At 33.9% G+C, this 12892-nt stretch overlaps 2 non-coding genes across 2 annotated transcripts; both read right to left on the bottom strand.

Moving 5' to 3' along the window:
• Positions 1-5667: 5667 nt before the first annotated feature.
• Positions 5668-5786, bottom strand: LOC120624168. Its single transcript, XR_005658748.1, has one exon. It is a non-coding gene; the product is annotated as a 5S ribosomal RNA (ribosomal RNA).
• Positions 5787-9091: 3305 nt separating this feature from the next.
• Positions 9092-9178, bottom strand: Trnay-gua. Its single transcript is given in 2 exon segments — positions 9092-9127; positions 9142-9178. It is a non-coding gene; the product is annotated as a tRNA-Tyr (tRNA).
• Positions 9179-12892: the final 3714 nt, after the last annotated feature.

Here is a 12892-nt window from a genome sequence, read left to right as displayed (position 1 = left end):
TGCACGGAATTATTAATAGTATTAAGTTTTATTTAGTTATTCAAATATAAACGACAAAGTTTTTTTTACGTCTTTATTTTTAATTGATTCTAAGATTACTTACACTCACATTTCGTGCTTTTACTCATAAATATAAACATTTTGCGTTGTGAGACAAAGTTTGATTTTAGGTCACAATTGCAAATTCAGATCTTTGCCCTGGTTGTATATAATACGACGCAGGTACTGTATTGATAAAAAAAAAATATATGTTTTTATGAATTTCTTAAACATTTAGGTAAATAACCAAATTCATATTTAACATACAAAGACAGCTTTCTGGAATAGAGAAGAATCACGCTACATCCATTTATTGGGATATCGGTTTAGTATTCCATTAAATACGCTTTATTATAGAGAATCTGCTTCTATTTCTAAAGTCACAATAGACAACATATAATAATAGAAGATTTCGTGCTTTTACTCATAAATATAAACATTTTGCGTTGTGAGACAAAGTTTGCTTTTAGGTGTCAATTGCAAATTCAGATTATATAATAGCAGCGCAAAGATCTGTTACTGTTATGATTAAAAAAATTAAATTTTATAAATTCCTCAACATTGAAGTAAATAACCAAATTCAAATTTAACATACATTATTCATTTATTTGGAAATCGGTTTAGGTACTTACATTAAATACGCTTTATTATAGAGAATCTGCTACTATTTCCAGTCACTATAGACAACATTGAATAATAGAAGAAATAGAAGCTTCTGTTCATGATTGTACTTACCTTCTAAACTAAGTACCACTGGATACATTTGATTAACCTGATCAGACTGACTTGCATCATTGATTTACTGCATGGAATCCACTTTAATCCTTGTTATATGTAGACTAATTAATCTTAGATTCTGATAATCACTAATATTACAAATGTTGATGTTTTCTGGTTGTTTTGTTGCTTTATTCTTCGATAACGCTGCGAAAAATAATATGAATGACAATTTTTTTTAACCAGGGTCTCCAACCCGCCTGCCCAGGCGAGTCCTCCCGTTGGGAGAGGCCTTTAGTCCAGCAGTGGACTGTATTAGGCTATTGTGTGATGATATCGGTAATGCACATCATCAATCATCATCAGTTGCCTATAACAGTCCACAGCTGGTTTGAAGGCCTTTCTCAACGGCTGGGTTTGTCAACTATCACCATGCTGCATTGCAGTTGATGTTAGTAAAAGTACACAAGACGGTACTGTCCGTTCTCTTTTATATTTTCTTAGTCACCTCGTACGATACCCACGGTAAGATGAGTGGTGACGATCTTTATTCCGATCTGCCCTCACTACACGGCAATAAAAATATGCTACTTTTATCCCAAACAATCACGTTTTTGTGGGATACATTTAAACGTTATACCTGAGAATATCTTGTTATAAATGAGAATGGTTGTTAAACAACTACTACTACAACAACAAAAAATCAACAAAAACATCCTAAAAGTTATTCAAAGTGAGATATGATGAAACAAACTTTTATGTGTATTGAGTAGGGTAGAAAGTTTCTTAGTAGTTTATTGCCTAATTGAATTTGGATTACTCTCATGTCTTCAATTTCTCTCGCAAGACTAATCGATTGACGTAAGAATTATCAAAATTGGCCCACGCTTTTTGCCCCTCGAGCAGCACTAAGTAACAAACATACATATAAAACATGTTGTTAAACATATTGGTTTTTTGCGTTGCACAGTCAGGTAGAAAGTTAAGTTAAAACTAAGTTTTTTGTGGGGGTGTCATGGGTGCTCATGAAACCTGCATCGTTTTAGTTTTAAGTTGTGCGAGTGTAGTTTCATCTTAGTAATATTATAAATGAGAAAGTTTGGATGTTTGTCACTCAATCACGCAAAAACGGCTGAAAAGCTTTGGATGAAATTTGGCATGCTTTTAGCCTAGGACATGGAAAAGAATAGAAAAGAAGAAGTCTTTATTGCGCATACAAATAGAACATAGGCTACCTTTTATACCGAGAAACAAGAGAGTTCCCGCGGGAATATAAAAACCCTAATCCACGCGAAAGAAGTCGGGCGGGTATCAGCTAGCATAACATAAAAGCTATTTAAAAAAATGGAACTCAAAATGAACGTAAATTACGTAATCAATTTTGACAGATTGATTACGTAAAACTATACTCTTATCATCATTACCATATAAACATCATCATCTACTATAGTCCATAGCCTATAGTCCATAGTCCACGGCCTATAGTCAACTGCTGGACTAAAGGCACCTATAGGTAGAGTTTGCCCATAATAACATGGTCGCAGTAAATGGTAGAAGTAGCACAGACGTAGCTGGTCCGCTCTTCGATAAATTCCCTTAGTCGCTTCGTACGACACCCGCAGGAAGAGACAACTGTTCTGAACTGTACCACATAGCACATTATAAATATTATAGCTCAACATATTTTATTCCCGACTGTACTAGCTCTCGTACTACCCCTTTGGTCACATTTGATTAACCTGACCAGACAGGCTTCATTGATTTACCGTTTGGCATCTAGCTACTTTAATCCATGTCTAACGATTTTCTAATTAAGGGTTGCGGTGTGGCTATGATTAATAACCGCTTCAGTGTTTAAAATAGACTAAATTCATATAGTTGAGTGTGTGAAGTACCTATCTAACTACCTATTGTTATTCATTTACTAGCTATTGCCCGCGACTTCGTCTGCGTTTGATTTTGTTTTTTGATGTAGCATTCAATTTAGTTGTAGTTCTAAAAATTTTAAGTATTCAGTATAGCTAAGCCTTAAATTAGGGGTTTGCTGCTGTCCACTGAGGAGTTATCACTTCCAAGAATATGTGTACAAAGTTTAATGAGGATCGGATAAGTAGTTTTTGCGTGAAAGCGTAACAAACAAACTTACATTTACATTTATAATATTAGTAGGGAAAGGGATAGGGATAGGGATAGGGATATCCTTAGTATACTTACAGCTAGCGAAAACGTATACTAAGTCAGTTACAGATGTACATTACAAAAATATTAGTTAATTTGTCTGAATATAATTTAGGAACTTAGCTAAACTTATATTAAATATGTGAATTTGTTGGTGCTGAGCAATCATATTATTAAGAAACGAGAGCGCGCGAAATGGAGCATTTCGAGCATAGTGCGTACGTAGCGAATGGAGTGAAACTAAAGTGGTAATCTTCTCCTGCAAGTTCGTACCGTTTTACCAGGCGCTCGCACAGCTAACGAGCATTTACTAAGTTATACTAAAGGCATTCATTAAATAGTTTTTAGTTTGACCTAGATTAATATATATAATGTGATCTATCGTTTATCATTACATCACAGAAGCCGACTGTACTTTACGATCTTTATTTTTGTGTCAGAGTGTTATAATGTTTTTTGTTATAGTATTTATTGACGGACCAATCAGACGGTCCTGCTGATGGTGACTGTTAAACTATCGGCTATAAAAAGAACAACACTTGCAGGGCAAGAAACAGGGTTTGTAAAGTGCCTTGTGTCCATCAAACTAAGGCGTAGGCGTTAGGTAGTCTCATGTGCCTGTAATTACACCGGCAACTTTGACCTTCGGAACGAAACACAAGATTGCTGTGTTTTACGCCTATGGTTGCCTGGAAGAGATGGCTATGTAGCGATAAGGCCGCCAAATTGTATATTTTTTGTTAAATTTTTCTATATGTTTATTTGGTGTACAATAAAAGTGCATTCATTCATTCATTCATTCATTGTATCATTTATTAATTAATTTATTCATTCATTTGATTATTCATTAATTCATTAATTAATTAATTCATTCATTCATTCAATCATTCAAACATTCAATCATTAATTCCTTCATTCATTAATTCATTGCTGCAGCTGTTTTTGTTTCATATTTTGAAATTAAATTTAAACCTGAGGCGTAGGTTCTAGCCTCATGCGTCCCTAATTAAGGGATCCTCTCATAAGAGAGGTGGAATGAAAGCAATCTCTATGGAACATTATAGCTAGGTCTTAGGTTGGTTAAGCCTTAGGTAGGGTTATAAGGCGTTTGATAGCAACCGGATTTTTTTTAAATGTCCTAGGTTCGGTTTCAGGGTGCAAGTTATCGGTGTCCCAAATTCAATCGGGATCGCTGCAATGGTTTAGCCGAACATAGGTAACAAACAGACACACATTCACATTTACCATATTATTAACGCTTAGCTGAAAAAAATCTTTTTTATTTCGAAAACTGATTTTTCACATACATCTGGGCCTTTTGCTTGGTCCGTCCATTAATATTATAAAATGAAAGTTTCCACCGACGTAAACTAAATTCTCCTTCAAACCTCCAAAGTTGGTCCTATCCATTTACAGACTCCAGTTAAATAAGATTGCTTATCCATTGCAATCGACTATTTTTTACTGCTGCTACTGCCACACATGACACATCTCTTAAAAAAACTGTTCCTACGGGATGCTTTATAAACTAAAACAGCCGGTACTGCAGATAGGGACCGTTTTCTGAACTTCTAAAGTCTTCAGTTAGGACAATACTGCATACAGTACACTGTTCTTTCAATAAAGTTTGGAGCCGATTAAAAAAGAGATTGATTTATTCCAAAACACGTTCTTTAGTTATTGAAGCTTATTTTAATTTTGGTAATTTTTGGTCATTGAGAGGCGGTAAACTCGTAAAAATGGCCGATCGACTGACGTTGGACGTTAATCGCTCTAGAGTCGACAGACGAATTATTCACGGGCACGCGTTGCGCTACGTCCGCCACCCGTATCACTTCGTATGCAACCGTGCAAATAATCCCTGAAAATATATTGAACCTTAAATCGTAGCAACAAAGTTCAGTATTAAATAACTCTCGGTATAGTTAAGCTTTATGAAAATTGGTGAAATCGTTAAACTAATCCAAGCCAATATATTCTCTATTTCCCAATGAATAAAATTAATACGCTTTTAAATTCCCCATATACGACCATTCGAAACGATAACCTCGATTTATAAAACTACCCGATGCAATTTTAAACTTTACATACAAATCGGTAAAGTCTATTTTAGATTGATTATTTGAATGGTTATAGTGCAATAGTATTCATTTATGTGGATATGGCAAAGCATTTATTATGCCAATATCAACAGTCGCAATTGTATTCGACTATTAATTATTTGTAAACAATACTTTGAACAATTTACGAGTCACATTGAATAGTCATGATATTTTATGTAGATATTTAAGTTTTCCATTTGTATCAATTTTGCGTACCCTTTATTGGTACCTATACAATACTAAAAATTGTCTTTCCATCCTACTAAGAATACGTGCGAGATGTTCAGCATCATTACACTTACTTTTAAATGGAAAGAAATGTCATACGACTAAAATAAGAGTAAAGTAAGAAGCAAATTGAACAAATAACTTATTGTACAATATTTGTGTGCTTAGGGAAATACCAATAAATAAAAAAGTTTTGTAGTTAACTTTGACATGATAAGTAGAAAATCTCACACTCTGTCTGCTCTAAAGCTTTTGCCAAGAATCTGCAAGCAAAATATTGACCAAAAAATACGCACCAAGTTGACTTTATTATTCGTTATTAATTTTATTTAACGCAAGGTAAATAAGCCATAAAATTTACTTCCTTATTATTTTAGATTCTATTCAAAATAATGCAAAAAAAGGCCAACATCACGCGGTGTTCCCAGGCGGTCACCCATCCAAGTACTGACCGCGCCCGATGTTGCTTAACTTCGGTGATCGGACGAGAACCGGTGTATTCAACATGGTATGGACGTTGGCCACAGCTGTATTGAATTACATAGTCAAAATATGACACCCTGTCTGATAATATCACCCGATCAATGGTAGCGTTAAACGTTCAACGCAACCTTGTTGTAAGTCACATTACAAGTTTCACTTCAATACATTGACCAAATAGACGGCACACTCAGTCAAATAAATAAAAAAAAAACTGGATTAGAATACGACGGAGTTAATGAATATCGAGTAACATAGCTAAAAAAAAGGTAATTTGATAATCGTCCCGTTGGTTGTACGGAAATTCTCAATGGACCAGTGCAAATATCCCGCAATAAGGCATACATTTGGTTAAGAGTATTTTTCTGACTTGTAGTTACTTCTTAGATAATATTCATAAGTAATTTCCATAATTTTTAATTATTATTCCTTTTAAAAATCTTAACATTCGGACTAGTGGTTCTTATTATAAATAATCAGCAAAATCATTCCAGCCGGTCTTAAGTAATGCACTTACCGAAGAATACAATATAATATCTATACTAATATAATAAAGAGGAAATATTTTTTGTTTATTTTTACCGAATAGGTTACGAAACTACTGGTCCAATTTTAACCATCTTTTACTGCTAGTAACCCAGGTTATCAGAAAGTATCAAAGGCTGTAAACTATTAAAAAATAACTTGAAAACTTTGCGTAAATAGCAATCACCTACGTATCCAAAAGTAGCAAAATTTTGATGATAAATAAAAATTGTGTATATCATGATTAAAATACTATTTATCAAATAATATACTTATATTTATAATCGACAAAAAATCCCCGGGAAACCTGATAGTTCCCGCAAAATTTGTAAAAAAAAGTGAACGCGAACGAAGTCGCGACAGTAATTTATATAGACAGATGTTCTATTACAAGAATAATATATAAGAAGATTGGTTCAAGTAGTCTTGATACCAGCCTTTTAACGAGCAAAGTCTCGCGGAGTGCGTATTGATATTGGATGAGCAGGTGTGATGAAGCAGAAGGCTTCCACTCGACCGAGCGTGAAGATACCGCGATAGTGCGCTCCGCTACCTCACTATGGATAGTAGTGGGCTTCATTGACTGCCAACTCGCAGCCTCAGTTAACAAAAGCCTTATATGGTGCTTAATCATGTTAGCCTATAAGGCTTTACAAACCTATGCAAGCTAAAACCTTTATGATGTTGAAAAAAATACCCCTGTATACTTATACTTATTTATGTCTACCTAAGAAGTTATACGGCTTTGGGGTTATTCAAACAAATTTTAACAGAGTTAGAATACACTAAATATAAATGCCAAATTAAATTCCTTTTTTTAAAAACATCTGCCCTGTCGTTCTAACTTAAGCATTAAGGATGTTTAAGCCTTATGTAATACCAGGGTAACATAAATGCAGATTAAATTTGAGTTGAAATCATAATGTATATAATTGGAATCTCCGGATGGGCTTCAAAGATTTTCATGAAATTTAGTATACAGAGGGTTTCGGGGGCGATAAATCGATCTAGCTAGGATTCATTTTTAGAAAATGTCATTTTATTTGTGTTTTCCGGTAATAACCGATTTGGTGCAGACGAAGTTGCACGGGTCAGCTAGTGATAATAATATGACACGACACAAAAATATTTGATTGTTAAGAGGGCGTTTAATTTTAATTAATCGGTCTGTGAACTTCAGAAATTGTATCTACATTTAAATCATATCTCGGGAGGAGTCAACACATCTGTCGCGTAAACAAAACAAAACTCCAAAACGGCCCTCAAATTTAATACTCCTGAAATGAATATTTATAAAGGCGTCAACTGCTAATCCTGTATTGTTACAATTTTCGCAGATTCGCTCCTAGTGACTGATGGCGTCAAGACAATACGGGGCTCTTATGATGTACGTACACTCTCGGTTACGTTTATTAATAAAACAAAAAATAATCGAAAAATCAAACAGCTTAAACATAAATGTAGGTTTTCAATCTTCACGTTCCAAATTCAAAGTATTCAATAATAAATAAACTATATTTATTTTTGTTCATGCACGTTTTATTCTTGCATTATTAATTCAAGTTTTAACTAGGTATTATTTTCTCTGATTTACGTATTCCAACTGGTTTATAAATTTATAAATATATAATTAAGATAAAATTTTACATTTCCAAATCCCAATATCAAATGAAGAAATTGGGGTTATTATTTTTTGTTTATTATTTATGCAATGCCGAGATACCATATGAACTTAATGTTGTATGTTTTCCTCTTTTTTATTTAGGTTATTGATAATTTGTAAAGGAAAAACATTTTGTCACGAATATTACTGAGGGGATATTAGTTTTATTACTTTTATGTAAATTCGTTAATTATTAAACAACGAAGTTGTGCAAAGTTAAATAACTGAGATAACTCCTAACTGACTGATGTTACCGCTGAGTATAAACATCTTCAGTACCAGTAGATCAACCGATAGATGGCTAAGATATTGTATAACGCATATAATTTTATTCAGAAAGGATGTAAAAGAGTTTTGAAGTTCAAAAGAAATTCCATGTGCTAAACTTTCGTATTAATTATTTATTATAATATTTAGTAATTATCGTTTTTATTATTATATCATTATAATTATTGATTGAAAAATATGTTTTTTATTGTAGGAAGCAGTGTACACATAGCGAGCAGTATTCATCTAAGGAATTAGGGAACACAAGGCTTAAGTGAGCTTCGACGCCTCCTCGTTGTTTCAACGTTTCATATAAAAGGCGCCTCGGCAGATGACGGCCCGTCGCTTACAGATCCAAACTTCTTAACTGTTTCTGAAAGCTTGGTAGATATTAATTGTTTAATATATTGAATACTATCTGCTATGCCTGCGTTGTAGTGTTTGTATTCTCATTGATGACACCTTTGAAGAATGGCAATACAAAAACAATACTTTGAAATTACAATACTTTTTTCTGGTTTTAATATTTTTAGACAATCATTATGTTACATTTTAGTGCAAAGTATCTTTCAAAAATAATAAAGAATAGGTAATATTCTTAATTATTGAACATCTCTTTTTAGTAAGTAAGTTTTTTATTTTTAAACATATTAAAAGAAACATACTAAAAATGTCCTGTATGATAGTAAGATATTTATGTATATGTGTGATTGATAAAGATACTTGACATATACAACATAGGTTGTTCGATGTAAGGCCGTTCTCAGTAAAACGCATAATGTATTTTATTTAGCAGTGCTATTTGTCATTTTATTTTATTGATTTATTAAGCTACCATCATATTTATTGTAATCTTTATCGATATTTTAGAGCATTAATGATTTAAAAAAAATCCTTCGAGCCGGATTTGAACCAGCGACCTATGGATGACTATTGAACCAGCTACAGTCCACCGCTCTACCAACTGAGCTATCGAAGGCTTGACTAGTATAATAATAAAATTATACAGTACGTAATATACTTTAATTTTGCTTATCTTTGGTAAAGTATTCTTGACGTAAGTTTATTCCATTTTTTAATTTGGCAATCAATTTTGTATTGTTTCTTTGCTTTTCCATTACATGTTAGCCCTTTACTTTGATCTCACTTGCAGGTTAGTGATGATGCAGTATAAGATGGTAACGGGCTAACTGTTGGGGATATAGCAGTTATGTTAAATCCATAACCCTAATCAGTATCTACCGGAACGCCAATTCGCTTAGCGGCTAGTCCTTGTCGGTAGGGTAGTAATTGGCCACGGCCGAAGCCTCTCACCAGGTCAGACCAGAGAAGATTCAGAAATAATATTTTGTACAATTAATTACCAAGTTGCACCTGCCGGATAGAACCCGGGACCTCCTACTTAAAGCCACAGCGCTCCCCGCTGCGCCAGGGAGGTCAGAAAACGAATTTATTTATTTAATGTACCTAGTACATTGCATTCATTTTGGTACATACCTAACAAAACAATACCTTGGATAAGTTTTTGTGCTAAGAACATAAAAACATCGGTCCTTCATACATCAACCGTCAACCAATAGTTGTCACCTAGAAGTTGGTGAAACGTTTTTTTCTATAGCCATAAATCATTAGGCATTCGTTTTAAGCGATGCCTAGTTTTAGTGAAACGGGTATTAGTATTTCATAATGTTCAGCCTACTAACGACGAAGGTCTCGCCTGTAATAGGAGAGTGGCCTTACCCACCACACTGCTCCAATGCGGGTTGGTGGGCTTTAAGGACAATTAGCACAAGTAAGTGATAATAAGCAGGACCGACGGCTTTGCGTGCCCTCCCAGGCACGGGGGTCGACCTGGTACTGTAAATTCGCAAATGGAAAATACAAAACATCTTACTTATAATTTTTGGCCCGACCCGGGATTCGAACCCAGGACCTCGTGATCCGTTGTTAAACATGTTAACCACTAGATCAACGAGGCAGTTCACTTAGTATTTACTTTAACATAATTATTATAAAGGTTAATATATTTGAGCATATGCCGATTTAAAGTGGCTGATCGAATGAAATAAAATAAGTGAATCAATTCGAGTTAATTGCGAAAATGATAACATACGATTTAATAGAAATATTACGTCGAACTTTATTAAACGGTTTGTCGAATCAGTGACCGTCGGTGGAGGTTTAAATTTTAATATCAATCAAATGCTGATACAGTCGATAGTGATAGCCCAGGAGCGGTCAACCTAAAAGTATGAATAAGTATGTGACCGCGACTTTTGAACTAAAACTGCTTTAGGCGCGACTAGTAACTCAGATTTTTTTCTGACAGATACTTCTGTCAGAAAAAAATCCGAGTTACTACCTTTAGATTCTTAAATGTGAGTTTTAGCTTACGTCAGACGTCTGTGTAGTTTCTGCTATTTAAACATAATAATTTCGATTTGTCGTGAGTATATGACATAATATACTCCACTCTTCTTGACTTATACGCCAGCTAGTGGCAAATATCATAATCAATTAGGATTATTTATTTCCAATATTTTCAAACGGATCAATTGTGAATAGCAAAGTGAAAATTCAACAATTTTAAAAAATATTTTAAATTGCTTAGTTTTTTGAAAATCTCTAAACATACTTGTTTATTTATTACTTTTGTAAAAAATAAATTATTAATAAATTTTCTGACGATTGCGACATTCTAAAATATTAAACGACAAGGTTATATTGACATGTGCTGCTCTAACCTTCAAATTTCTACTCTTTAACAAATGAAAATTTTTATAAAATGTGAAAATGATATTAATGAATTTTTAATAGAATATAAAATGAAAAAGTTAATATTAAATAAAATGGCGGAGTCCCAGGAACATTTTACTCTTTCATCAATAAATAATAATAAAAGTTTTATTTCAATCTCGCGTAAAGGCTGCACTTACACACTTTTTTATGTTTGCTTGTGTTTATTAAAATGTAACTAGTGCTATACCTGTTTGTTTACAATATATTTATTTAAGTCGGTTGTGTACCTTTTTGTAAATGAGATGGCGCTATTAAGAAATAGCAAAGTTGAAGTAAACATTAAAATCTTTTTCATACGTAATATAAATTCTCTTCTCTTTTTTTTAATCTACTCTATTTTACGCCCATCCGAAAAGTACCATTTCAGATAGAATGAGACACCAAACGAGATTGGAAAGAATTTAATTGAACATATCGTTTGACATTTACATACATACATTGAATATCGATTGTATGTACGATTGTATATGTATTTTACGATTTTGAAGATTGTCTTTATCTCTCCCGGCAATGAGACCGAAATACTAGAAAATCCTTTTAAGACGGTTGGTTGATAGTTTTTTAGTAATTTTAAGCAGTCTCAATATAGATGCGTTAGTTTTGTGTGCCGTCAACGGGATTCACAGAATTCTCCTCCAGCACCACATCTCAAAAGCGTCTATATGTTCCCGATCAGCTGCTTTCATGGTCTAAGTCTCAGCCACATTCGTGGCGTAGGAAATTAAGTGCACTTAGATTGAGATGTTCCTATCTTTCCAAGTCCTATGCGGCTGTGACATATCGCGCTTTTGGCCATTCCGATTCGTCTTCGAATTACAGCTTCGCAAGAACCAGTGAAACTAATACTGAAAGTCAGGTAAATAAAGTTCTCCACCGAGCCTATGTTACTTCAGGAGATTAACCCTCTATTAGTAAAATAATCAGTCCACTAGTTCAGAAGCTTATTTGATACAAACGAACGAAAAGTCTTTCTTCTTTATAATATTAGTTGTTTACCAATTTATGAGAGTGATGATCATTTATTTCATATGTTTTTGAAAACTCACTGGTGATGATCATTGATTTAATATGTAACTGTATTTGCAAGACTGTATTTGTGGTGATAATATTAAATAAAAAACATGCGTCAACTTGAAACAAGCTCTTGGACTATGAAAGTCCCAAATCAACGACTAATTTGGATTCGTCAAAGCTTGCCTCTGTGCAGGCAGAAACATTGCACAGTTATTAAACCGCACTTCGGGATATCCAATTACAATGTAACGTTCACTACTCATAATTACATTTGAATACCAATCGAGCTCCCCGAATCTGACGGCCACTCTGCTCTGGTATGCGAATTCCTTCGCTGGGATCAATTAATTATTTATTAGTTTCATATGCAGTAAGTTTTGGAAATATTTAATCGTTTTGAATTGATAGTTTTAATACCATCGCTTCAAGCAGGATTGTTTTGAAATGACACCATAATTTGAAATACCTTGATATATCTTCCCCTTAAATAACAATATCGCGCCAATGAAATTACCAAAGTTATCAGGAGCCTTGCAAAAAATCTTTTTTTTTCATGATTGTAGGTGGAAAACAATTGCCTATAAAAAGAGCAACACTTCACAAGTCTTCCAAGGAGCACGTCCTGTAACATGCCAACCTGTGTCCATCAATTTGAGGCGTACGTGTTAAGCCTCATGTGCCTCTAATTACACCGGCAACCACGTCCTTCAGACCGGAGCACAGCATTGCAACAATACTGCTTGGCGGCAGAAATAAGCATGGCGATAGTACTACCCCGGACGAGGTCTGTTACAAAAAGCTCTACAGGTAATAAACAATATTGGTAAGAAAAATCTTTATTTTGTACTTTTTAGACAGGTTTATCTTTTTTTATGACATT

This window comes from Pararge aegeria, chromosome 5, assembly GCF_905163445.1.
Source record: "Pararge aegeria chromosome 5, ilParAegt1.1, whole genome shotgun sequence".
NCBI lineage: Eukaryota > Metazoa > Arthropoda > Insecta > Lepidoptera > Nymphalidae > Pararge > Pararge aegeria.
The sequence above is the reverse complement of the archived record's forward strand: the minus strand, read 5'-3'. Positions and strand labels throughout refer to the sequence as shown.